Raw genomic sequence first — 25,027 nt, 5'->3', positions numbered from 1 at the left:
GCATTGTTTTGTTGATTAAAAGTTGAGACTGACATAGTTGTCTGGGAATTGCTGTGTGGTAGATAGCTCTCTTAACAGCTCTCAGAAGTCTCTGAGTGGGGAAGCTGGTGGTATATATGAATGGGGGAAGCAAGGCAAGTGCCACTGGGGCAGGGCGGATGTGGAGACCAGAAGAGTGATTCTGGTTATGGCAGGGTCCACTTAACTTGGGTTCAGTAAGGTTTGCTGGGTGGTGCTGCTCTGGAAAAATCTACTCCAATTATTTATCCTAATGTATTACTCACATAATACACCATTATTGTAGATTTAGATTTGGTAATAGTGCTGCTATTTCCTGTTAGAATCTGGTAGAGGAAAAAAGACTCTGTATTGCAGTTGCAGGAATCTCTGGGAAGATGGAGCAAGTTCTCTGGCTTATTATTATTAATTGCTTCTTTTGCTTTACTCTCTTCAGGCTGTTCTTTCTTCTAATCCTGTCTCTTTCCCCTTAACAGATGTGGAGTTGATCATGTCACTGCCCTGCGTAAAAACCTACTTTGGCTCCTATTGTAGTTAGAGTAAAGCACAAACTCCTCCTCATGGCTCACAGTCCTTATTCTGTCCCTGCTTGCCACATAAATCTCCTTTCTCATATAGCGACTCCAGCCACAAGGACTTACTTGATGTTTGTCACACTACCAAGCTTGTCCTGGTCCAAGGTTTGTGCACTTGTTATAGCTTCTACTTTGCAAGATCTTCCCAAAGATAACTACCTTGTTGGCTCTTGGGCAACCTGTGTCACCTCCTCGGGGGTCTATCCCTAGAAACACAATTCAGGGAAAGGAACTCTCATCACTGTGGCAGTTCTATCATTTTCTTACCTCACTTTGTTTGCCTATTTGTTGTCTGTCTCCCCCAGAATATAAACTCATGAGGATAGGGACAGTGTGTGTCTTGCCCATCATAATATTCCCATTATCTAGAACAGTCCTTGACACATAGTAGTTGCTCAGTAAATATTTGAACAACTAGAGATACTGCATTCATTTTACAGCTAGTAAACATTTCTTTTTGTTTTACAACCTTGGCATTTTTAAAGGGCACAGGCCAGTTATTTTGTAAAATATCACTCAATTTGGGTTTGTCTGATGTTTTTTCTTGATTAGGTTCAGGTTGTATATACATTTTTGGCAGGAATACCACAGAAGTGATACATGAAGAGGCACATGCCGTTTGTCTCATCATTGGTGATGTTGTTTTTTGTTTGGTTGAGGAGTGGTACCATTCAGGTTTCTTCAGTGTAATGTAGCTTTAATTAATAATAATAAGTAATTTGTGGGGAGATTGAGACTATGTAAGTATTCTATTTCTTATCAAGCTTTCACTCATTAGTTGTAATGTCCATTAATAATTTTTTAGTTCCTTCTCTGTTTTTTGGTAGGCAGTGTAAGGAAGAGCTCTTCCTTCTCCCCATTGTATAAAAATCAGTATGGAGTCATGGATTCTTATTTGGTGAGTTGTAATCTCTTCTTATTTTTTATTGCTGGACTTGTCCCAGCACCAGATTTGGTGGTGGGAGCCTCTTTAAACTGGTTCCTTTCCAAACTATATTCCTTAGATATGTCCTAATTGTTCCTGAGCACTTCCTTAGTTTCTGGCAGGATTTTTGCTTTGTAGAAATCATTTTTCTCTTGGTGTGGGAAAAAAAATTTTCTTCCCTCTTAAAAAATATGGATGTAATGTTTTCCTTATAGAATATCACATAGTATCAGTAGCAAATCATGATTCCTGAAAATGTGACCTTAAATACATCTCTCTTTTTTTAAACTGTCATGATTTTGCTTGTTGTTTCTATGAAATCAAAGAGTAGCACCTTATCTGCTTGTAGCTCAGGGACTAAATGACATGTGGTCAGCAATACTTACTGAGTACTGCCAATGCATAATGCTATCTATCTGGAGCTGATAAAATTATATAGGAAAGTAGAAGAGAGCATGTCTCTGCTTTATTTTTCTTTTTTTCTTTAAAGATTTTGTTTATTCATGAGAGACAGAGAGAGAGAGGCAGAGACACAGGCAGAGGGAGAAGCAGGCTTCCTGCAGGGTGCCTGGTACGGGACTCCATCCCAGGACCCCGGGATCACGTCTTGAGCCAAAGGCAGATGCTCAACCACTGAGCCACCCAGGCGCCCCTGTATCTGCTCTTAAGGATGGGTTTAGTGCAGGAAGGTAAGGCTACATACCGCACATAAGAACAAGTGAAATTGAGAAGGTGAATTTTAACAACTGTCTGCTTTATCCCGCTTACATGTAAAGATTACCATTTGGTTTGTAGCAGTAGTCTCAAGAACTTGGTGCCATTTGTGACTACTTCTTGTTGAACTCACACCTGTAAGACAAGGCAAGGCCAAGGCCTGACCAATTTTATCAGTAAAGAAAAAACAAATTACTTTTAGATTTAGGTGGTTGATTACCTACAAACAGAAAAAAGAATAAGTGAAAGGTGCCAGCTTCCTGTAATCTTTTTCCAACATACCAAGCAGGGTGATGCTGAAGTAAGAGGGGCCAGTGTATTGGCATGTGTCATGGGATACACTACTGCCAGGAAGCCAAGTCTAGATTGCAGCTAAGTGGGTTTATATTTTGGAACTCTATTTGGTGCGGAGTGGAGGAATGTACAGAGAGCCCCATACTTCACCAGAACCCAGGAGGCAGTGAGAACCCGTCTCATGGCAGCCACCAGAGAGACAGGGAGGCTAATCTGAATGTTGCCTCCCTGCCCTGTTCAGTGTTGCAATCTTAACACTAGTATTGGAATGTGGGGCTTTTGGGAGGACCTTAAGTTCTGAGGATGGTGCCCTCAGGATTGGGATTAGTACCTTATAATAAAAGAGACTCCAAAGAGATCCTTAGCCACTTCTACCACGTGAGGACACAGAAGTCTGCAACCCAGAAAAGGGCCCTCACCCAACCATGCTGGCACCCTGATCTTCGACTTCTACCTTCCAGAACTGTTAGACATAAATATCTGTTGTTTGTAAGCTATCCACTTGTGATATTTTGTTAATAGCAGTATAGATGGACTAAGACAACCTCTTAGTGGCTCCTTAGACCCCCCCCCCCCCCCCCCCCGTGATACAGGAGGATCGTAAGATATTCCTCCAAGTCATATCAACTGTGGTTCAGATCTTGTCTACATGGACTATTTGGATAAATGCAGGGTGTCTGGGGCACCATGGCAGAGCATTCTTCTGTACCTCTTTCATTTTGTGATGTGATTGATAACTCCACACAAAATAGTTGTATTGCCTCTAATTGTCCTTCAGGCTATTGTATTTCGCATTGTCCTGTCCCACCTGTATAGAGGTCTATTCTGTAATAAGCTATTATGTGAATGTGTATAAGGTTGTTCTGAGAGCCTTTGTTCTGTCTACTCTGTTCTTCACATCTAATCTAAATTCATGGATGTTGGAGTGCCTGGGTGGCTCAGTCGGTTAAGGTTTGCCTTCATTTCAGGTCCCGATCTCAGGGTCCTGGGATCCAGCTCCACATTGGGCTCCCTGCTCGGTGGGGAACTTGCCTCTTCATCTCCTCTGCCTGCCACTCCTCCTGCTTATGCTCTCTGTCAAATAAATAAAATCTTTTTTTTTTTTAATTTTTTTATTTTATTTTATTTATTTATTTATTTATTATGATAGTCACAGAGAGAGAGAGAGAGAGAGGCAGAGACACAGGCAGAGGGAGAAGCAGGCTCCATGCACCGGGAGCCTGATGTGGGATTCGATCCCGGGTCTCCAGGATCATGCCCTGGGCCAAAGGCAGGCGCCAAACCGCTGCGCCACCCAGGGATCCCAAATAAATAAAATCTTAAAAAAAAATTATAGATGCCATTTGCTTGAAAATCCTAGGTTAGGCTATCCATGATATATACAGAGTCACTGGATTTCTGCAAACGTTGTCATTTTAAACAACTGTGTGTGTGTTTTTAATTGTGGCAAAGTTATACATAACCGTAAAACCATTTTTCAGTGTATAGTTCAGAGCCATTTAGGTACATTGACATTGTTGTACAGGCATCAGCACTGTCATTCCCCAGAACTTTCTCATTTTCCTAAACTGAAACTCTGTACTTACTAAATAATAATTCCATCTCCGTCTTCTTCCCCCTGGCTACCTTTTTGCTTTCTGTCTTTCTGCCTGACTGCTCCCAGTATCTCATATATGTACCCCCATATACAATACCTGTCTTTTATGATTGGATTATTTCACTTAGCATAATGTCAGGGTATAGCATCTATCAGAATTTCATTCCTTTTTAAGGCGGAATAATATTCCATTATATGTATATATCACATTTTGTGTACTCATCTGTTGATGGACATTTGGATTCCTTCCATCTTTTAACTATCATGAGTAATGTTTCTGCAGATGTGGCTGTATAAACGTCTGCTTGGATCCTTGCTTTTAATTCTTTTGGGTATATATCCAGAAATGGAGTTGCTGGAAGGATCTGTGTTTTGATACTTAATTTTTGGTGAATCTGTGTTACCATTTAAGCTTAAATGTGATATGGATAAGATTGATCCAGAAGCTGAACTGTCAAATTGTATTTACCTTTATGAGACCAAAATGAATGATTTTGTTTTTATTTTTTTATTTTTATTTTTTATTTTTTTTTAAAAATTTATTTATGATAGTCACAGAGAGAGAGAGAGAGAGAGAGAGAGAGAGAGAGGCAGAGACTTAGGCAGAGGGAGAAGCAGGCTCCATGCACCGGGAGCCTGACGTGGGATTCGATCCCGGGTCTCCAGGATCGCGCCCTGGGCCAAAGGCAGGCGCCAAACCGCTGCGCCACCCAGGGATCCCTGATTCTGTTTTTAAAGACAATATTTGTTATTTCCTTGATTACAGAAGCAGCATATTCACTGTAGAAAATTTAGAGAAGCCTATAGAAAAATATTACCTATAATCCCACCATGCAGAGCAATGCTTTTTTAAAAGTATTTTACACTATTACTTTATATTAATATGAACAAAACACCCTAATGATATGTGTAGATACATTTATTTATTTATTATTTATTTATTTATTTATTTATTTATTTATTTATTTGGTGTCTGATCTTATTTATTTTGTCACTCTTAGAAAATCTCATTTTTGACTGGACTCAGAGGTAGAAGCTCTCAGAGAGGACAGCCTCCGTCTCTTGGTAATCTGTTCGTGGCGTTTTTCTTTGGCCTCCTTCATTCTCTTGGCCAAAAGTTTAGCATATTCTGCAGTCTCTTCCTTATTTTACTTAGTATGCTGTTTCTTCAAAGCAATACGCCGACGTTTGTGTTGGAGGACACGTGGAGTAACAAGACGCTGAATCTTGGGTGCTTTGGTTCTAGGTTTCTTACCTTCTTTGTTTAGGGGCTTTCTAACAACATACTGGTGGACATCGTTTTCTTTTGACAGATTCAAAAGATTTCGGATTCTGCTGGCTCTTTTGGGCCCCAGGCGACGAGGCACAGCAGTATCAGTGAGTCCAGGAATATCCTTCTCCCCTTTTTTTACAATAACCAAATTGAGAACACTGAGATTGGCATCCACAATGCAACCCCGAACAGATTTGCGCTTCCTCTCTCCCGTCCTCCTGGGTCCGTAGCAGGAATGCCCCTTACTCAGCAGCAGGCAGACACGGCCATGGGTCAAGACACCCTGCTTCATGGGGGAGCCTTGTTTGTCATTGCCACCACTGATTCGCGCCACGTAACCCTTCCATTCCTTGCCCAGAGCATCGGCAGCAACTTCTGTGGCCATAGGCTTCTCATAAAAGGTACGCAGTTTGCGCTCATCATCCACTTCAATGAGTTTCTGGCAGCCAGTAGCTGGGAAGGAGATGTTCAGCTTCATCCTGAAGCGGCCTACCCTACATGTATCTGTTAAAAAATTAAAAAAAAAAAATACAGGTTTATGGGTCAGAAAGCAAGTTTATGTGCTGGGAGATTACTAAAATACAGGTATTTTTCATCTGTTTATTCACTGGTTCATATCTCTCAAATACATTTATTTTGTATACATAGACTTAGATGTGTATTCCTTTCAATTTGGGGTCATGGAGGATGTGGGGGCGATCTGGCTGTGACATCTGTCACTCCATTGACCACCATAGTTGATTTGACTGAGCTGGCTGGCTAGGTTGGTGTCCCCTTCCCTCCTTACTGCTCTTTGTGCATCCCTCCTGAAGCTATCCTTGGCTGAAGAGGGCTACCTTCCCTGATAGAGGAGGACTATTCTGTCAAGGGTATAGGAGTAGCTGCACTCCCCTGCTAGAACCTCCAAACAAGCCTTTGAATTGGAGTAATGCTATAACTATGACCTCCTAATTTTCTTTTTCTCTTACTATAAAATAATAATTCTAATAATTCAAAATAATCTAACGTAAATTAACATTACTATAGGTTGTACTTTTTATTTTATTATTTTTATTTTTAAAAGATTTTATTTATTTATTCATGAGAGATACAGAGACACAGGCAGAGGGAGGAGCAGGCCCCATGCAGGGAGCCCTACGTGGGACTCGATCCCAGGTCTCCAGGATCACACCCCAGGCTAAAGGTGGCGTTAAACCACTAAGCCACCAGGGCTGCCCCAGGTTGTACTTTTTAAAAGATTTTTGTTATTTATTAGAGGGAGAGGGAGAGAGAGAGAGAGAGAGAGAGAGAGCGTGCGCACAAGCAGGGGAGGGGCAGAGGGAAAGGGTGGAAGCAGACTCTGCTGAACAGGGAGCCCAACGGAGGTCTCAATCCCAAAACCCAGAGCTGAAGGCAGACACTTAACCTACTGAGCCACCCAGTTGCTGCAAGTATATCAGTTCTGTAACTTATTTAGATTGCTCATGACAATACTAATTATGGTAGCATTGAATCTAAGAATTTAGATTTTTGTCCTTTAGGTTTTTCTTTCTTTTTAAAAACCTCTTAAATAATAATATATTCTTATGTCTTTGGAGGCATTTCCTTAGGAAGCATTTCTAAAGGTCAATTTTTTTGAGGCAAAGGAATAAAACTTGACAAGTAGTAGGTAGGAATTAAAAAAAAACCTGCTTGTTATTTTTCAGGTATATGTGGGTAATTTGCAATGTAGGTTTGAGAATTGTCAGTTTGCTTACTGAAATCTTCATTGATTAATTAAGAAATAATATTGAACATATACTGAGGACCATAATAGTTTATTAAATACACAAGTTATTACAAAGATACATGAGATATGGCCTCTGATTCTAGGTCACTAAATTTGACTAGGTCGTGAAATTCTAATTGTGAAAGATGAGAAGTATACATGTTATCGTTTAAGGCACTGTATCATAAGTACTGCATTAGTTATAAAAGTAGATGCTAAAATCAAACCAAAAAGAATGTGCTGTAAGATATCAAATGTGGCAGAGATACCTTTTGCCTCATGTGATCTAAGATAGCTTCATGGAAGAATGGGTTGGGCTGGGTCTTTTGGGTGGGTGGTTCTTGTGAAAATGTAATACATTTCAGATAGATGGGGAATAACAATAGGAAAGGCCTAGAGGTGGGGAAACTACAGGATTTATTTGGGTCATGGTGAATGGAGTCAGTTCAGAAGAGGGGAAGAATAGTCTGGACAAGTCTTGGGCCTGTCACAGCCTAACGAGTTCATGTGTAGGGTCCTGAATGCCAAGTTAGGGAGTGTCAGGTTTTTTGGATAGTAGGCTCACTTGATCAAAGTGGCCCTAGGAAGGTTAATATGTTGGAGACATGAGAACTAGATGGGAATGGGAAAAGATCGGAAACAGTAAAGATCAGTGGCATTGGTTCACTGAGAAAGTCTGAGTGTGGGATAGTTGGATTGGAAAGGAAGTTATCCATAGAAGCCATCCTGCTGCTGCCATACTCCCCTCCCCCCACTCTGACATTGCAAATGTGCTAAGAGTCAGAGCACAGACTTTACAAAAAAGTCTTTGTATTCCCCACCCACCTGATACTGAGTAGTTATGAAATCGTCGTTGAAAGAAATGAATGAAGCAGCAATATAATTTTGTGCCTAATGGTGTAAGAGAAAAAGGAAGGAGTCAGAGTTGACCCTGCATCTTTGGGGACTGGTTGAATGCTGTTTTAGTGAGGGGAGGTTGGAGAAGTAAGGAGGAAGAATTGGCTTTGAAAAGGGAGAAGGTGAAATTTTTGAGTTTAGGCAGGCTTATTCAGTCTTTTTCAGTGGTAAGTGATAAACAGGTTTTCTAAAATTCATCTTATAGACTTGCTGTTAATAAAATTTTCTAATCCAGGCAATGTGGAAAGATCTGAATGTTCTCATCCCCAGGTTGGTGTCAAAGAGATGATGGGAGGATCCAGATTTATAACTAGTTTCCTTGATGAGAGATGTATGTTAACAGTGCTTTTGTGGTTTGAGATTTTTGATCTCTTATCTCATATGACTTCTGGTCTTTTAGCCCTTTCACCCAATATTCCCCATCCTTCTGAAGAAGAGAACAGGCATGCAGGGGTGAGATTGAAGTACTCACATTTAACAATTTTTTTTTTTTTTGAATTCTTGTCTTTAGGTTATTCAAGCTGCCATTGTTCTACATAACACCAAAATGGAAAGTTGACTAAATTTTCCATTGTATTTGTCTCTCATGCAATGAGATATACCAATTTTTGACCACCAGACATATGTTTTTAAATTGGTTAAAAATGTTATGTGTTTAACTAATTTAAAAATATTTTGTGATAGAAGAGTCAGATCATTAGGATAATCTTTGAATTCATATTCATAGTAGTGTAAAATATTAAAGATGATTTTCTAAACCGTTTTGAATTTTTTAATTTAAAAATTTGTAAGCAATCTGTTCTTTTATTTAAGAATAAAGTACTGCAAAAAAAGAATAAAGTACTGCATCAATTACACAAATGATCTACAATAAATAAAGTATTTTTTTTAAATAACAAAACCGATGTAACATAATGTCACAGTTAAGTAGTTAAAAGGTTAAAATATTTGCCCAAGGTCATTCTAATGATGAGTGAAATGGAAAAACCGAGATGTGAGACTAGCTCTGTGTGACTCAAGGCAAATTATTTGATCCCATAGTAAGGTTGTGGGAAATCTTGCAGCCCCTAATTTACTATTCTGTAAATTACAGAGAATAGCTACCTAGAGATGTTGATAGACACAAGAATAGACTTTGACTCATGCATGGCAGGTTCTCAGTGATTTGTAGCTATGATGATGCTGTTGATGGGGTGGTGATTAGTATCATGGGTATCTAATAACAAATCTATAACAAATTATCTTGTCCATTTGACTTCAATATACCATTCTTTTTGAAATATCCTGTTTTTAATGGGCTTATAAAATATCCACTGATTTTTTCTTCTTTAGCTGTTATGCTATTTTTTGCTTTCCCTGCTTCATTACCACACACATTTTGCTGGCTTGTGGACTGCCTATGATACCAGATTAATGTCCAGTTACTGCCTTCTCATTAGGACTCGGACAGTTCTGGCTGCAGATACCTATAAATTTATATTATACCTTTATTTTCTAAGTTTTCATATAAAAAGTTTTCAATTCTTATGTGAAAGCTCTAATATAAATGTTACTTACATTAGTGTGCTTATTAGGCAATTTATTTCTGTGAATTTTGTTTTTGTACTTCATTTTCTCTAGTTACCATTTTTATGTTTTTCCAAAAATATGGGTTCTTTAGAGATTAGCCTATTAATGCTGTCATGTAATTATTACATTTTGAAGAAAAGATCTTTGGGGTGCCTTGGGTGGCTCAGTCTGCTAAGCATCTGGGTTTGGCCCAGATTATGATCTCAGAGTCCTGGGATGGAGCACCGTGCCTGGCTCCCAGTGCTTTGGGGAGTCTGCTTCTCTCTCTCCCTCCACCCCTCCCCCATACTTGTGTGCGCACATGAACACTCTCTTTCAAATAAATAAATAAAATCTTAAAAAAAACCCATCTTCTTTTACAACTTGAGGTCTTTAATCAAGGCAAAGGCTGCATAAATCTGAGAAATGGTACTTTTTTTTTTTTTTTTTTTTTTTTAGGTTTTATTTATTGAGAGAGAGAGGCAGACACAAACAGGGAGAAGCATGCTCCATGCAGGGACTTGATCCCGGTCTCCAGGATCACACCCTGGGCTGCAGGTGGGGGACTAAACCGCTGCACCACCCGGGCTGCCCCTGACGAATGGTTCTGACAATTAGGGCCTTGTTGAAATGTGGAATTTTTTTTTTTTTTTTTTAGTGTTTAGAGAAGGAGAGAGAACACACACAGGGATGGGGAGGGGCAGAGAGAGAGAGAGAGAGGACCCTACACAGGGCTCAATCTCAAAACCCTGAGATCATAACCTGAACTGAAATCAAGAGTTGGATGCTTAACTGACTGAGCCATCCAGGTGCCCTGAAATGTGGAAATTTTTTATTGTGAGTTCACTTAGTGCTGGTATAAGTCCAAGTACACTATATATATGCTTTTGAGATTAGCCATTTAGGATATGTTTAACAGTCAACTTAAATGTATTTTGCATCATACTGAAATTTGGACATTAATGCTTTAGAAGGTGGAAAATTCTAAATACAGGTGAAAGGTTTTTATCACTAGGCTTCGTATTTAAGAGTCAGTTCTATCTCACACTTACCTCGTAATGTTTATTGAGCTGGTGAGGTTTATGGAGTATAAATAAAGATAGATTATCTTTCCTGGAGGACATTGTTGATCTTCTCTGGAGGACTTTTGAAATTAAAAGCTACAAGAGTAATGTAAATTTGATACTTAGCTAGAAAAGAAAAAAACTATATTTACACATTTATTTTTAACTGTCCTCATGATATAGACATGGGTAGAATAAGTGGTTGGCTATTTTACTGCAGCGTTAATATCTTAAGGTCAAAAGAAAACCTAGATTTATTTCTTCTGTGCTTAACAAATAAGGATACATTTCTGTGCTTCCTACTACCAATTGAATAAATTATAAACTCCACAAATTAAAAGTCACAGAAGAATAAATAACCAGAGCTGAAATGGTCTCTGGTTTTTATGTTGTTACTGTCAGGATTACCTGCCATCAGGTTACCTATTGCAAGTTGAGATGTTTTTGGTTAACTTCCCTTGGTTCTGAATTGTCAGTTCTCTTTTGCCCCCATTAATCATTGATAGAAATTTCCAGTTAGGTGTAGTATTAGATAAAAGGAAAATAATTATTAATCTAAATAAAATCTTTAGCTAGTTATATTAGTTTGAAGATTATACCCTGCCTATATAAGGTATTAACCATAGGAGAAGCTGAGTAAAGGATATAATATTGGAACTCTGAAATTTTATAAATTCTTCTGTAATCTGAAAATTCTTTCAAAAGAAGTTAAAAATGAGTAAGCTGTTTTTATCAGCTATTGCATTATTAGTGTATCACAAAACCAGATAAAAGACATTTATTTATCTGTTGTAGGGAATGGGAATAGATTCTCTTTTTAGATGGTTGAATTCCTTGTTCATGTTCATTGACCTGAAAAATTAAGAGTTGATGTATCTCAGGAGGATGGAGATGCTGTGTTAGAGTGTGTTTAGTAAATGCATACTTGTTCTTTCTCATCTTCTGTATCCATATGTGTAGAAATATGCAAAGATACCAGTTTGTGTACATACGTGCACTAAGTGCATCTAAGTGAGGTCACTGGCTTTCTAAAATATATATTACACATATATTTACACATATATTTTCTTGATGGGATGGCAGCAATGATTTACTTTTTGAGAATAAATTAGAGTCTTTTATTTTGCAAAAAGCAGCACGTGATTTGGGGCTTCATGTACAAGTTGAGTGATCAAATGCTTTAATGCTGATTTAGATCTAAATTTAAGAAATGAGGTTTTGTTTATTTTTGAAATTCCCAGTAACAGTACAGAAGTCTTTTTGTACCATGTACATATCACTGGACTAAGGTTAACATTTGTATGTTTCCACCTCAAAAATGCATTTGTATGCATTTCAGTTAGATGCATATTTCATGTTTAAGTTACTGGTGACATCTCTATTAACAGATGGGAGTTTGAGGATTTTCAGCAGTTGCTGTATATATATAGGCCCTGCTATGGTTAGTGGAGGCTTGGGCTGCATTTCCTTCCATTCTTTCTTCCTGGAGCCTACTCCTTTCTCTTGTTGTAGGACCTGCCCTCTAGTAGAATTTCTGTGATGAGGAAAGTGTTCCATATGGGCCATCTAATATGGTAGCCACCAGCCTGTGTGGCTTTTGAGCACTGGAAATATGGGTAGTGTGACTGAGGCACTGAATTTTAAGTTTTATTTAATTTTAGAGAATCTAAATGTAGCCATGTATGGCTAGCGGCTGTTGTTGGATAGCACAGGTCTAGGGCTGACATTGCTAGTTTCTTGAGTGGTGTACTTTGAATAGCAGTTTCAGTGTGATGGAAGGGGTATGGACAGAGATCTTCATAGGGTAACTGAATTGTCCAGTGTTCGATATAAAATCTCCACTAAAAGGGTTTTAACTGACTTGCTGTGGAAATAGTGTTACTTGTTTCCTTGCCTGTGGGGTACCTTGGGGGAGAGGTACCTTTAGGGTACCATTACAAAACTTCCATCTTTTTCATTTTAACTTTTCCATATCAATAAGCATACTTCTGTCTCATCATTTTTAGACTCTGTTATCTAGTTATCCTTTTTTATATTACATACAATTTTTATATTACATAAAATTCTTAGAAGACTAATCACATACATTTTGGGGCCACATCTTTGCTTTGTTCCTTAGGAAATTCTTAGGATTAGAATTTCTAACTCAGAGGATAGGTAGCTATTTAGATTTTTGTTTTGTTTAATGTACACTGCCAAAGTGCTCCCTGTTGCCATTGCTCCCACCTTCCCCACAGGGTTTGCCTCTGAATTGGCATTTGGGAAAGGTGGTTCATCCTCTTTCACATTTTTGGTTAGGATGCTCTTTTATCTTACTTTTGAGAAAGGTCTCAAGTTCAGAGGCTTCTCGAAAGAAAGTGGCCTATGTTATTTTTTATTTATCTGTATTTTTAAAGAGTTTCTTTTTTTAGAGCAGTTGCAGGTTCACAGCAAAATTGAGAAGAAAGTACAGAGATTTCTGATATTCCCTGCTCCCCTTTCCATGCATAGCCTCCCCCATTATCAAATCCTCCACCAGAGTGGTGTATTTGTTACAGTTGGTGAGCCCACACTGACACATCATAATCACATACTTTATCTTAGAGTCCACTCTTGGTGTTCTGTATTTTATGACTTGGGACAAATGTACAATGACACGTATCCATCCTTACCATATTATAGTACAGAATATTTCACTGCCCTAACACCCTCTCTGCACCTTCTGTTTGTTCTTTCCTTCCATCCCACTTCTTGGCAGCCCCTCATTTTATTACTGTCTCCATAATTTGGCCTTTTCTAGAATGTTACATAGTTGGAATCCCACAGTATGTAGCCTTTTTAGATTGGTTTTGAAGGGAAGGAAAAATTCCTTTCTATCTGTTAAGGTCTTCCAGCTGGGCTAAGAGCTAAATTTACACAAGACAGATTAACAGGAGAAATAACCAGAGTTTTATTACATGTGCACAGAGGCACAATAATGAAATTGAGACCCAAAGAAATGACCGAGGCAATTTTTATACTTTTCAGACAAAGAAGACAATAAATCTGCAAGGAATTGACAGGACAAAGAAAACAATGTTGGGAATGTCAATTAGTAAGGAATTCTAAGCAGAATTTGGGCAGGGGTAGTAAATTAGTAAAAAGTAACAAGGGTTGTTTGCACAGCATTCTGGGCTCTAAATGTCCCATCCCTGGTGATAAGGATGTCTCTTTAGCTCCTAGTACAAGGAGGGTAGCTTTTCCATGGGAGATTTAGTGCCTGCTTTTAGGGGACAGAAGAGGGTTGGAATATTCTTAGGTAGGATGTCTGTTAAGTACCTTTTATTCTGAGTAATCAGTATGCCAAAGTGGTACATTTTGGAGTAAGCCTGCCCTTGGCCTGTCATGTAGTAATATGCATTTAAAGATTCCTCCATGTCTTTTCATGGCTGATAGTTCCTTTCTTTTGAGTGCTAAATAATATTCCATCTCCTGAATGTATCACTATTTATCCATTCACTTGCTGAAGGACATCTTGGTTACTTCCAGGGTTTGGTAATTATGAATAAAAAGTGCTGTATACATCTGCAAGTAAGTGTTTGTGTGAAGGTAAGTCTTCACCTCCTTAGAGTAAATACTAAGAAGAGGGCTTGCAGGATTGGATGGTAAGAATATCTTAAGTTCTGTAGGAAACCACCAAATTGTCTTCCAAAGTAGCTGTCTTCCAGAGTATCATTTTGCATTCCCACTGTTCTGTTAATAATGAGAGTCCCTGTTCCACAGCCTGGCCAGCATTTTGTGGTATTAATGTTTGTATTTTGGTCATTTTATTAGGTAGTGGTAGTGTGTAGTGGTGGTATCTCATTGTTGTTTTAATTTGCATTTCCCGGATGATGTATTATGTAGCACATCATTACATATGCTTATTTACTTGCATTATTTTAAGTACTAATTTTAAAATTGTGGCAGAAGTGAACCTATACTAAAGCAGCCTGGGACAGTGCCTGATTACTAGCAGGGAGATGAAATCCTCAAACTTTAGAATGGATAATGAAAAGATCTTTTCTTTTAATAAGTACTGAATATAGAAAATGTAGGGCTGTATATGGATGGGAATAACCACTTGCTCATTAAAGAATAGAGAATTTATGTGGGAAATAAGATTCACAGTGAAAAGTTACAAAATCATTATTTTATAAAAAGCTGGAAGAGGCAAATGGATTAACATGTTTGAATTCACCTGGCGCTGTGCCATGCTTCATGCTCATTACTGAGTCTGATATAGCTGTAGAGGAATGTCAAAGGTACTTTTGGATAGTGTTGTGTGATCATTGCAGGCCACGAGACCCACTTTGGAGGAGGAAAACCATGGGTGCAATCAGAAGGAGGAGGAGGGCTCAAGCTGAACCTAGATGGAAAATGATGAATTTGATCAATTCATCAAATTGATGAAATGAGCTTTCCAGACATGGAGGGTATTATGAATAAGGCTTGCTTCACAATTCTGTGAGGGCAGAGGCCAAGTCCTTTCTGTTTACCACTATAGCCCAGAGTCTAGCATAGTGCTAGTACTATTCGATGCTCAACAATAAGTAATGGAGTAAGTGATAAGCAGTTGGTGCCCAGTAATTATTTTTCGAATACCGTGAATTTGAAGCAAGCGTTTCAGAGAGTAATTCTGGCACTGTAAAAGGTTCATATGGGAGTGAAGAGGGAATACTGAAGAAGTCGTCTGAGGCCGTGTGGAAAGCCAGGGAATTTGAACTTTATTCTTAGGCAGTGAGGAATGTTTTTTTGCAGCAGGAGAGTGATGTTGATGATTGAGTTGGAGTTTTTAGTAGGTTATATTGGAGAGGGAGTTAAAAAAGGAGGGAAATTAGAATTCCTGTCTGGAGACAGGAATATTTCTCAGTATCATTGGCTGTTCTTAGCTTCAAACTTATTGAAAGGAAGACCCAGGGGTCACAAGCTGGATCTCTTCAGTCAGATTTCAGGTTAGAATCTCTGCTCTACCATGTGTTAGCTGTGAGAACTTGGGCCTCTTACTTAATTTGCTTAATTTGCTTCAGCCTCAGCTTCCTTTTCTGTAAAATGAGGATACAAATATCTAACTCATGGAATTGTTTTAGGGATAAAAATAAAAGTAAAGACAAAGTATTTGGTACAAAGGAAGCACTTAGTAAATACTAGTTAATAATAATGATAAGTGAGAGTCATTTCTTATGAGATAACAGGAGCTTAAATCTCATGGATTTTACAGAGTAAAACAAACACAATGTAGGACAGTTTAGACATGTCTGGAATGCAGTTCTGAGAGAGGTTGGCTTCCCAAAGGTGGCCTCTTCTGGAGAAGTCACATGCTGTTTGCCAGAGCGCATCTTCTGTCTTAAGCAGTATAGTTGGGAAGTGGGCATGGTTGTCAGGGCACACTTATATAAATGGACATTTTCACAGCTCTGCCATTTAAATATCATTTTCGTAAACCAGAAAAAGGCAAATCTCAATTACTAGAAGTTAAAAATTCCGTTGAACAAAACCTACTTTTAGGGGACCTCTAATTTTTCCCAGTCCACATACAGCCCCCCAATACCCTTTTTAAAACTTTAGAGTATAGATGCTGGTTTAAAATGCTTAGTTGCTACTTAGAGGGTGCCGTTTGTTTATCTTTGTATCAATATGAGGAAGTGGGTAAAATCATGGGGAGAGTGATTTAGGTGCACATTCTAAAGGAACTCTTATAAGTACAGATGGATAGAGTCTGGAATTGATCACAGATGAGGCTGTGATCCTTTTGCCTAGAGGTCATTATGACAAAGATGAGAACTGCTGATTTGGGAAGGCAGTCCTGTAGTGGAAAAATACCTAACCAGGAACTGGGAGACCTGGTACAGTGTTCACTCAGTCTTTAGCTGCATGACCTTGGGCAAGTCTTGTATATTTTCTGGGGTTCAAGTTTCTATCCTCCTGTCTAGCACTGATTTGTAGAAACTACTGCAAAAAATGGAAAATCATAGTCTTTTCCTTATTTGCAGAAAAGAGCTTTTAAAATTGAATTGCTACGCTATTATTCTGTTTTGCTTATATGAAATTGTCTTGAGTTTTTTTCCTTTTCTCTGCTACCAGGTGTTCACTTATCTGTACTTGTTATTTTCATAGATATGATAGGCTGGGGTACTCATTTTATACTCTTTTCAACTGTCATAGGCATATCTCTGCCATTCCCAGGTGTGTGGTAGAACAGCCTCATATCCTCATTTTATGATGTTTTCAGAGTGCTCCTCCGAGGTGGAGCTGAGTGATGCCTTGGAGCACTGACTGCTCCACAAATTGGCCCTGTGGGTGGGGACAGGCTTCCTACAGGCATGGGAAGTGCCCTTTTAAGTTGGTATTAAAGAAGACTTTGATGGAGAATCATAGATTTTAGATCCTCAGAGGGGCCTCAGAGATCATCTTACTGGACTCTCTTTAATCAAGGCTCAGTTATCTGAGGTCATAAGGCTGGGCTCAATGAGCAGATCTCCAGACTGCAAACTGGTGTGCTTTCCACTACTAAGTTCTGAGATCTTATTGCTGTTTATATTCAGAAATCATTCAGTGTTCTACTTTTCTGGTGTACAGGATGGAGTAGTGGTAGCCTGCCTGTTATCTTGAGGAACTTACTGGTGATCTGACATCATGGAAATCTGTCCTGTTTGCTTTGTGGAAGTAATCCAGTGCTAAACATACAAAAAGCTAATAAATTATCAGGCAGAAATGGCTTTGCGGGGTATTGTGGACAAGATTAGTAAAGAGTATATTAAGTACTGGTGACTGTGGGTGATGCCTTCCATGTGGGTATCAGTGGGATAGAGGGACAAAGCAGGGAAAATGAGCCTTGACAGAGATCCTGCTTGTGACCTTGAACTCAGCAGCTCCGTTTTTAATCCTTCCGGAAGCATCGGCCAAATTATTAAGGGTATACATGGCTTGGTGTTAGAGGTAGGTTTGTTGTTAATCACATTTGCAAAGCCGAGGGTAAAAGGCTCGACAGAGTTTAGGAAAGCTGTGGTCTCTGGCAAGACTTAAACAGAACTGTATCAATAATCACTGAAAACTTGGGATTCCTGCTTTCAGAAAACACAGAAGAAATCAATTGTTTATAGGAAAGAATTATGAAAATATAAATTAAGAGAATGAGTTGTTGGCTTATGCTTTTGAGAAAACTGCTCTATTGGGCTTTCCCTTGTTGAGTTTATTTTGCCTAAGATTTCCATAGGATTTTTATTACTGTGCTGAGCTGAAGGTATATAAACATTTGCAACTGAAATGTGTTCCTGAAATTAAGTGTACTAATGTACAATTGAGTATTTTTCTGCTTCTGCACATTATCACATACGTATTTCATAAGTTGGACCTCAGAGAAGTCAATATTTTTATTAGATTAGAGGTGACCAAATACCTTAGAAACTGCATTTGAATTCTGACCTGTGTAACTTTAAATTTTGCAGACCACTTTTAAGAACATTTTTTAAAAGATTTTATTTATTTATTCATGAGACACACACACACACACACACACACACACACACACACACACACACAGGCAGAGACACAGGCAGAGGGAGAAGCAGGCTCCATGCAGGGAGCCCGACATGGGACTCGATCCTGGGACTTCAGGATCACGCCGTCCCGGGCCGAAGGCAGGTGCTGAACTGCTGAGCCACCCAGAGATCCCTAAGAACATTTTTAAGTGTGACCTGTACACTTATACCATCAGAGTTACCTAAAAATACAGATTTCTAAATTCAGAATTTATAGGCTTGGGACTGGGAAACATGTATTTTCAGTAAATTGTGCAGATGATTTGCTCTTTGTCTTATAGCTCATTCAAGCCTCACAGATCAATCCCAGGATTTCACAGGTGAGGGTATAGAGAGGAAGTGAGTTACCCCACATATTCTTTTGGGATTTATATTTGCTGTGTGCCTGGAAGTGGGCTAAGTATGAAGCCTAAATTGAACACTGTAATTATAAATTTAGCTAATTATAGACCTTGGATGGTAATGATTCAGTCTTCTGCTCTGTTTTTATTACTGTGCAGTTATTCTAGAGACTTGGCCAGGTAATGTGAAGTACTTCCTACTTTCCCTTTTAACTCTCTTCTTCGTTAGATTTACTATTTCCTATCTAATCCTGGGTAGAAACCCTTTTCATTTTTGATTATCTCATTAGCTTATTTTACGTACTGTTTTATGAAGTTTTAGAAAAGAGGCTGGATTTCTTTTCCCTTCTTGCCTACTTGCCCTATGTGTTCCTTCAAAACAGGGACTGTATGTGGGTGATGGTGGTGGTACCACTCCCCACCCCTGTGAAAGGGACACAGAAGGAAGGTGATACCTGTTAGGGACTGGCTGATTGATGAGAGGGGACCTGGACAGCGAATGTTTCTTTGTTCATTCAACTTGGACTCTCAAGAACCTCCCCTTCCTATTTCCACTATTGTTATATTAGTTCCTGTTTTTATTTTCCAAGGCTTGACTCAGTCGTCTTCCTTGCCTCTGTTTCTGCTTTTAAATCCATCCTTCACCATCCTGCCAGGCTAACTTTCTGCAGACATTACTTTGAACAAGTCATTTCCCTCCTCAGTGACCTTCACTAACCCTCACTGGCATGAGATGACCTCCACAAACTGCCTTTCTACAGGTCCTATCCTGCCTTTTTCAAACTGAGTCTGTACCAGTCATGAAAAACACCTGTTTTTCCTTCCCACAGTTTGAAGTGTGGGACTAAGCTTAGGGAGGATCAGGACTGGCAGAGATGTAATTATTCCTATGGCACTGGCCCTGGGCCTTGGGAATTTAGTCCCCAGGTTTGGAAGGCCAGTGGAGGAATGAGAGACAGAAAAGGACTGTCAGTTAGGATAGGAACCAGGAGAAGCAGCAACAAAAGTCAAAGGAAGAAAGAACTTCAAGATGAAGAGTATGATAAACAGTATTGAGTGTTTTAGGTAAGTTGGTGAAGGCTGAGTAAATCCCACTGCATTCAGTATGCTATTAATGGTACTGTGGTGTGTTTCTTAAAGACTTAAATGGAAACAGAAGCTAAACTGCTGCATTAAAGTCAACAAAGGATGCAGCAATGAGGACAGATCACTCATTGGTGAGATTTGAAAGTGACAATGTGTTTTTATTTCCCAAATGGCAGATGCTTATGTGTTTTGAAGGCTCAGGGGATGGAGCCAGTATTTCCCTGATGATGAGTGATGTTGAACATCTTTTCATGTGTCTTTTAGCCATCTGGAAGTCTTCTTTGGAAAAGTGTGTATTCATGACTTCTGCCCATTTCTGAAGTGGGTTGTTTTTTTGGGTGTTGAGTTTAATCAGTTATTTGTAGATCTTGGATATTAGCCCTTTATCAGATATGTCATTCGCAAACACCTTCTCCCATTCTGTAGGCGGCCTTTTAGTTTTGTTGATTGTTTCCTTTGCTATACAGAAGCTTTTTGTCTTGGTGTCTTGGTACCAGTAGTTCATTTTTGCATTTGTTTCCCTTGCCTGTGGTGACGTGTCTAGTAAGAAGTAGCTATGGTCTGTGTCAAAGAGGTTGCTGCCTGTGTTCTCTTTTAGGATTTTGATGGTTTCTTATCTCATATTAAGGTTTTCCATTCATTTTGAATTTATTTTTGTGTATGATGTAAAAAGTGGTCCAGTTTCATTCTTCTGCATGTTACTGTCCAGTTTTCCCAACACCTTTTGTTGAAGAACCTTTCTTTTTTTCTTTGGATATTCTTTCCTGCTTTGTCTTAAGATTAGTTGACCATACAGTTGTGAGTCCATTTCTGGGTTCTCTATTCTGTTCCCTGATCTATGTGTCTGTTTTTGTGCCAGTACCATATTGTCTTGATGACCAAAGCTTTGTAATATAGTTTGAAATCCAGAATCATGATACCTCCAGTTTTGTTTTTCTTTCTCAGGATTGCTTTGGCTATTTGAGGTCTTTTGTGGTTCCATACAAATTTTAGGATTGCTTATTCTAGCTCTGTGAAAAGTGCTCGTGGTATTTTGATAGGGGTTGCATTAAATGTGTAAATTGCTTTGGGTAGTATAGATATTTAAAAAATATTCATTTAATTTATTTTTAAGATTTTATTGGGGATTCCTGGGTGGCTCAGCAGTTTGGCCCCTGCCTTCAGCCCAGGACGTGATCCCGGAGTCCCGGGATTGAGTCCTGCGTCGGGCTCCCTGCATGGAGCCTGCTTCTCCCTCTGCCTGTGTCTCTGCCTCTCTCTCTCTGTGTCTCTCATGAATAAATAAATAAAATCTTAAAAAAAATATTTATTTTTTTACATGTAAATCTTAGGGTTTTTTTTTTTTTTGAAGAGATTTTTATTTATTTGACAGGAGAGAGAGTGAGCAGAAGCTGGAGGAGTGGCAGGCAGAGGGAGGGAGAGGGAGAAGCAGGCTGAGCAGGGAGCCCAATGTGGGGGTTGATCCCAGGACTCTGGGATCACCAAGCTGAAGGCAGATGCCCAACTGCCCAGATACCCAGGTGTCCCAAGATTTATTTATTTATTTATTTATTTACTTACTTACTTACTTACTTACGATGAGATGAGCATGTGAGAGAGCGCATGAGCAGGGGGTAGAGGGAGAAGCAGGCTCCCGCTGAGCTGGGAGCCTAACATGGGGCTCTACCAGGACTCTGCGATCATGACTTGAGCCAAAAGCAGATACTTAACCGAATGAGCCATCCAGGCACCCTAAGATTTATTTATTTTAGAGAGAGAGTGTGAGCGAGCATGTGTGGGCCTGTGGGGGGAGGGGCAGAGGGGCAGAGGGACAGACTCAAGCAGGCTCCCTGCTGATTGTGGAACCTGACCTGGGGCTGAATCCCATGACCCATGTGATAATGACCTGGGCTGAAACCAAGAGTCAGACACTTAACCAATTGGGCCACACAGGCACCCCAGTAGTAATAGATATTTTAACCATTTTTGTTCTTTAAATCCATGAGCATGGAATACTTTTCCATTTCTTTGTATCCTCTTCAATTTCTTTCATAAGCGTTCTATAGTTCTAAGTGTACAGATCTTTTACTTCTTCACCATTGTCTTTTTTCTGATCTTGGAGGAAAACCTTTCACTATTGAATATAATATTAGCCGTGGGATTGGGAGTATTTTTCTTAGTCTTTTTTACATAATGTGGATATTCTTTGATACTGTAACAAAAATTGACAGGTGGTAGTTTATTAAAGATTAGTTACAGTGTGGAATCTGAAACCATTTGTTCTGTTACATTAAAATTTATTAATCTAGTTTGTACTCAAAGTGGATATTTTACCCATGCAAGATTTTTTTTTTTTTTTTTAAGATTTTATTTATTTATTCATGAGAGACAGAGAGGCAGAGATACAGGCAGAGGGAGAAGCAGGCTCCATGTAGGGAGCCTGATGCGGGACTCGATCCCGGAACTCCAGGATCATGCCCTGGGCTGAAGGCAGGTGCTAAACTGCTGAGCCACCCAGGGTTCCCCCATGCAAGATTTTCTAACACCATGCTTGGATCATTTAGAAAATATTAGCTTATTAAGTTAGGCAGATCTTCTTAATGTTGACATATTTAATCTATCTGTTTATCTAAAATTATATTTGATTCATCACTGATATCATCAGAAAAATCTTAATATTGGGAAGTTTTAAGGTTGTGATGGCAGATAAGAGTTTTCAAGAATTCTGAGTTTTGGAGAAAGCTCAGGCCTTAAGCATTTGAAATAATTTAAAGGCTTCCTTTGTCAAATATTTTCTCAAAAATTAACAGGTACACAAGCCTGAATTGGCATGGTTTATCATTTGTTCTTTCAGGTTAGAATGTGAAAGAAGTGGCTAGGTTAGCTTACAACCCAAATAATTGCTTAGGTGCTTTTCTTCAAGGTGACCATTGAAATACTTGCCATTTCATAATATTCATCTAGAATATTAAAAAGATAATCACTCAGGGCTAGAAAAATAATCTTTACTGCTTCATTAAGGGCATTCTTAAGTGAAACTGACCTTTTTTTTCTTCCCTTGTGAGTGCGTGATGTGAAGAATTAGAATAACTACTGGTACAGTTTGGTGTCACTATCTGGCTTTGTGTAAAGGTGTCAGCAGATTTACTCCCCCTGGCATTTACACCAATACTGCAGCCATCGACATAGTGAAAAGGAAAAAAAAAGTCTTAGTATTGCAATGCAAATAGTTTTGACCTTGCAGAACCCCTGAACGTTTCTTGGGGACCTTTAGGGATCCAGAGACCACATTTTGAGAACTGCTGGACTAGCACATAATAGATGTTAAATATATATATCCAACTGATATTATTGTCTTGTATTATTTATGTTTGTTGTCTTTGATCCATGCTCTTCTCTTTCATCCCTAGTACTGGACATAGTGTCCCAGGGGGGATATGGGCATTGATAAATATGAGATTAATACATGAACTCCTGTGGGCTAGGATTGGAAGGAGGGCATGTTGAATAGCTACCTGTTGTGCTGGATGCTAAGGTGCAAGAGAGGCTGCTTTATTGAATGTATAGATCACCAGTTGGTGATTTCTTGATAACTTTGATATTGAAGGACATGAAGTAACTGAAGAATTTACATATTTGACTTCTGGCTGTTTTCCTACCTGCAAGGGTTTTTTCCTTAGAGATTTTATTTATTTCAGAGTGCAAGAGAGCAGGGGTGGGGAAGGAGTGAGGGAGGAGTTAAAGGGAGATGGACAAGCTTCTGTGCTGAACGCAGAGCCTGATGTGGGGCTCCTATGACCCTTAGATCATGAGCTGAACCAAAATCTAAGAGTCAGTGCTTAACTGACTGAGCCACCCAAGCAGCCCCTGTCAGGAGTTCTTGTGAGTGATGTTTGAGCTTATGAAGATGTCTGAGGCAGACAGAGTGCAGTTTCCAACCGTCAGCTCTTTCCAAGAGTTGGCTCCCCTGTCCATTTGGATGAGTAGACGGAATGCAGATGCTAGCGCAGTACAGGTCCTGGCTGATTTCTGTACAGTGTTGCAGTGGAGCAGCTGAGAGGGGAGGAGGTTGAGTAGCGTTGGCCTGAACATAGCATGTGCCTTAGCTGGGACAGGTTTCACCTGGGTCCATTTTACATTAAGACCTGGGGATTCCTGGGTGGCTCAGCGGTTAAGTGCCTGCCTTCAGCCCAGGGCATGATCCTGGAGACCCAGGATCAAATCACATGTCAGGCTCACTGCATGGAGCCTGCTTCTCCCTCTGCCTATGTCTCTGCCTCTCTCTCTCTCTCTCTCTCTCTCTCATGAATAAATAAATAAAATCTTAAAAAAAAAAAAAAAAAAGACCTGACTTCTGAGAAGGTCAGAAGCTCTTGAAACAGTGTTTTTTCTTTATTTGTTGACAAAATGTTCCTGAGTACTCTTTTAAGTTACCTTAAAGAGTTGGAAGGGTTCCCCCCCCCCCTCCCGAACAAGAAATTTTATTATCCCAAATGCTGGTGCATAACCAATGACAAGCTTTATTAGAGGAGGAGACAGAGGGAAACTTCAGATACTGAGGTGGATTTCTGGGCAAGTTTTAAAACTTTAATTGTTCAGTCCTTTTACTTGACATTTTCACTTTAACAGTTTTTATATTATGAAATTCAACCAAAGTCCTTCACCTGTAAGTTAAATGAAAAACAGAGAGCAAGTAAAACAACTTCTCTAGTATGTAAGAGTATCAGAAATAGTTTGTTCTTTCACATATATTTCAATGTCTAACTTTGAAACTACGGACGTCTTAATTTTTGAATTTTAAAAATGATAAGACAAATTTTCTTGAATTATAGATCATAGTAGCTTTATAAATGATCAAGATACACATACAAACAAAATTTCAGATGCTCTTGAAAACATATTTTGAGATATATCACACATGATATATATTTCTTCTTGGGTTTATCTTTTTGGGATAGTGAAGAATACCCAATTTATTTTACACTAAAGATTTAGCCTTTGAACACTGGCTTGGACAGACCACAAAGTGGAACTGTCAGAGTTCTCTTAGTAGGCTTTCAGTCCAAATGATTCAGACATTTGGTGTCCTAAATTGGATATTACTACTTTTTCTCATATAATTGGTATCAGTGGGGTTCTTGTACTGGCAGTTTGGCTTGTTTATAACTTATTCTTGCAAAACCATTCCTTATAGCGAAATATGAAAGGTATTGTCCCCAATGCAAGGAAAATAATTGGGATCAGTAACAAAGTCTTAAGCCGCAGGTGTTTCAGGAACATTCTTGAAAACAGATTTCCACAGTCCTAATATGTTTCTTCTTCATTCTTTTTCATAACTGTGCAGTCACTGCCCTATTCTGTTCTGCACAACAACAAAATTTTCTTTTTCTTTTTCTTTTTTTTTAAAGATTTTATTTATTTATTCATGAGA

General features: G+C 39.0%; 1 protein-coding gene and 1 pseudogene across 6 annotated transcripts in view; one reads left to right on the top strand and one right to left on the bottom strand.

Annotated features, from left to right (window-relative positions):
• Window positions 1-25,027, top strand: part of CCNY (cyclin Y) — a 333,147-nt gene that overhangs the window by 114,654 nt on the left and 193,466 nt on the right. The gene's annotated exons all lie outside the window — the stretch shown is intronic.
• Window positions 5,131-5,884, bottom strand: LOC477950 (annotated as a pseudogene).

This window comes from Canis lupus, chromosome 2, assembly GCF_011100685.1.
Source record: "Canis lupus familiaris isolate Mischka breed German Shepherd chromosome 2, alternate assembly UU_Cfam_GSD_1.0, whole genome shotgun sequence".
In the NCBI taxonomy this organism is placed as follows: Eukaryota; Metazoa; Chordata; class Mammalia; order Carnivora; family Canidae; genus Canis; species Canis lupus.
The sequence above is the reverse complement of the archived record's forward strand: the minus strand, read 5'-3'. Positions and strand labels throughout refer to the sequence as shown.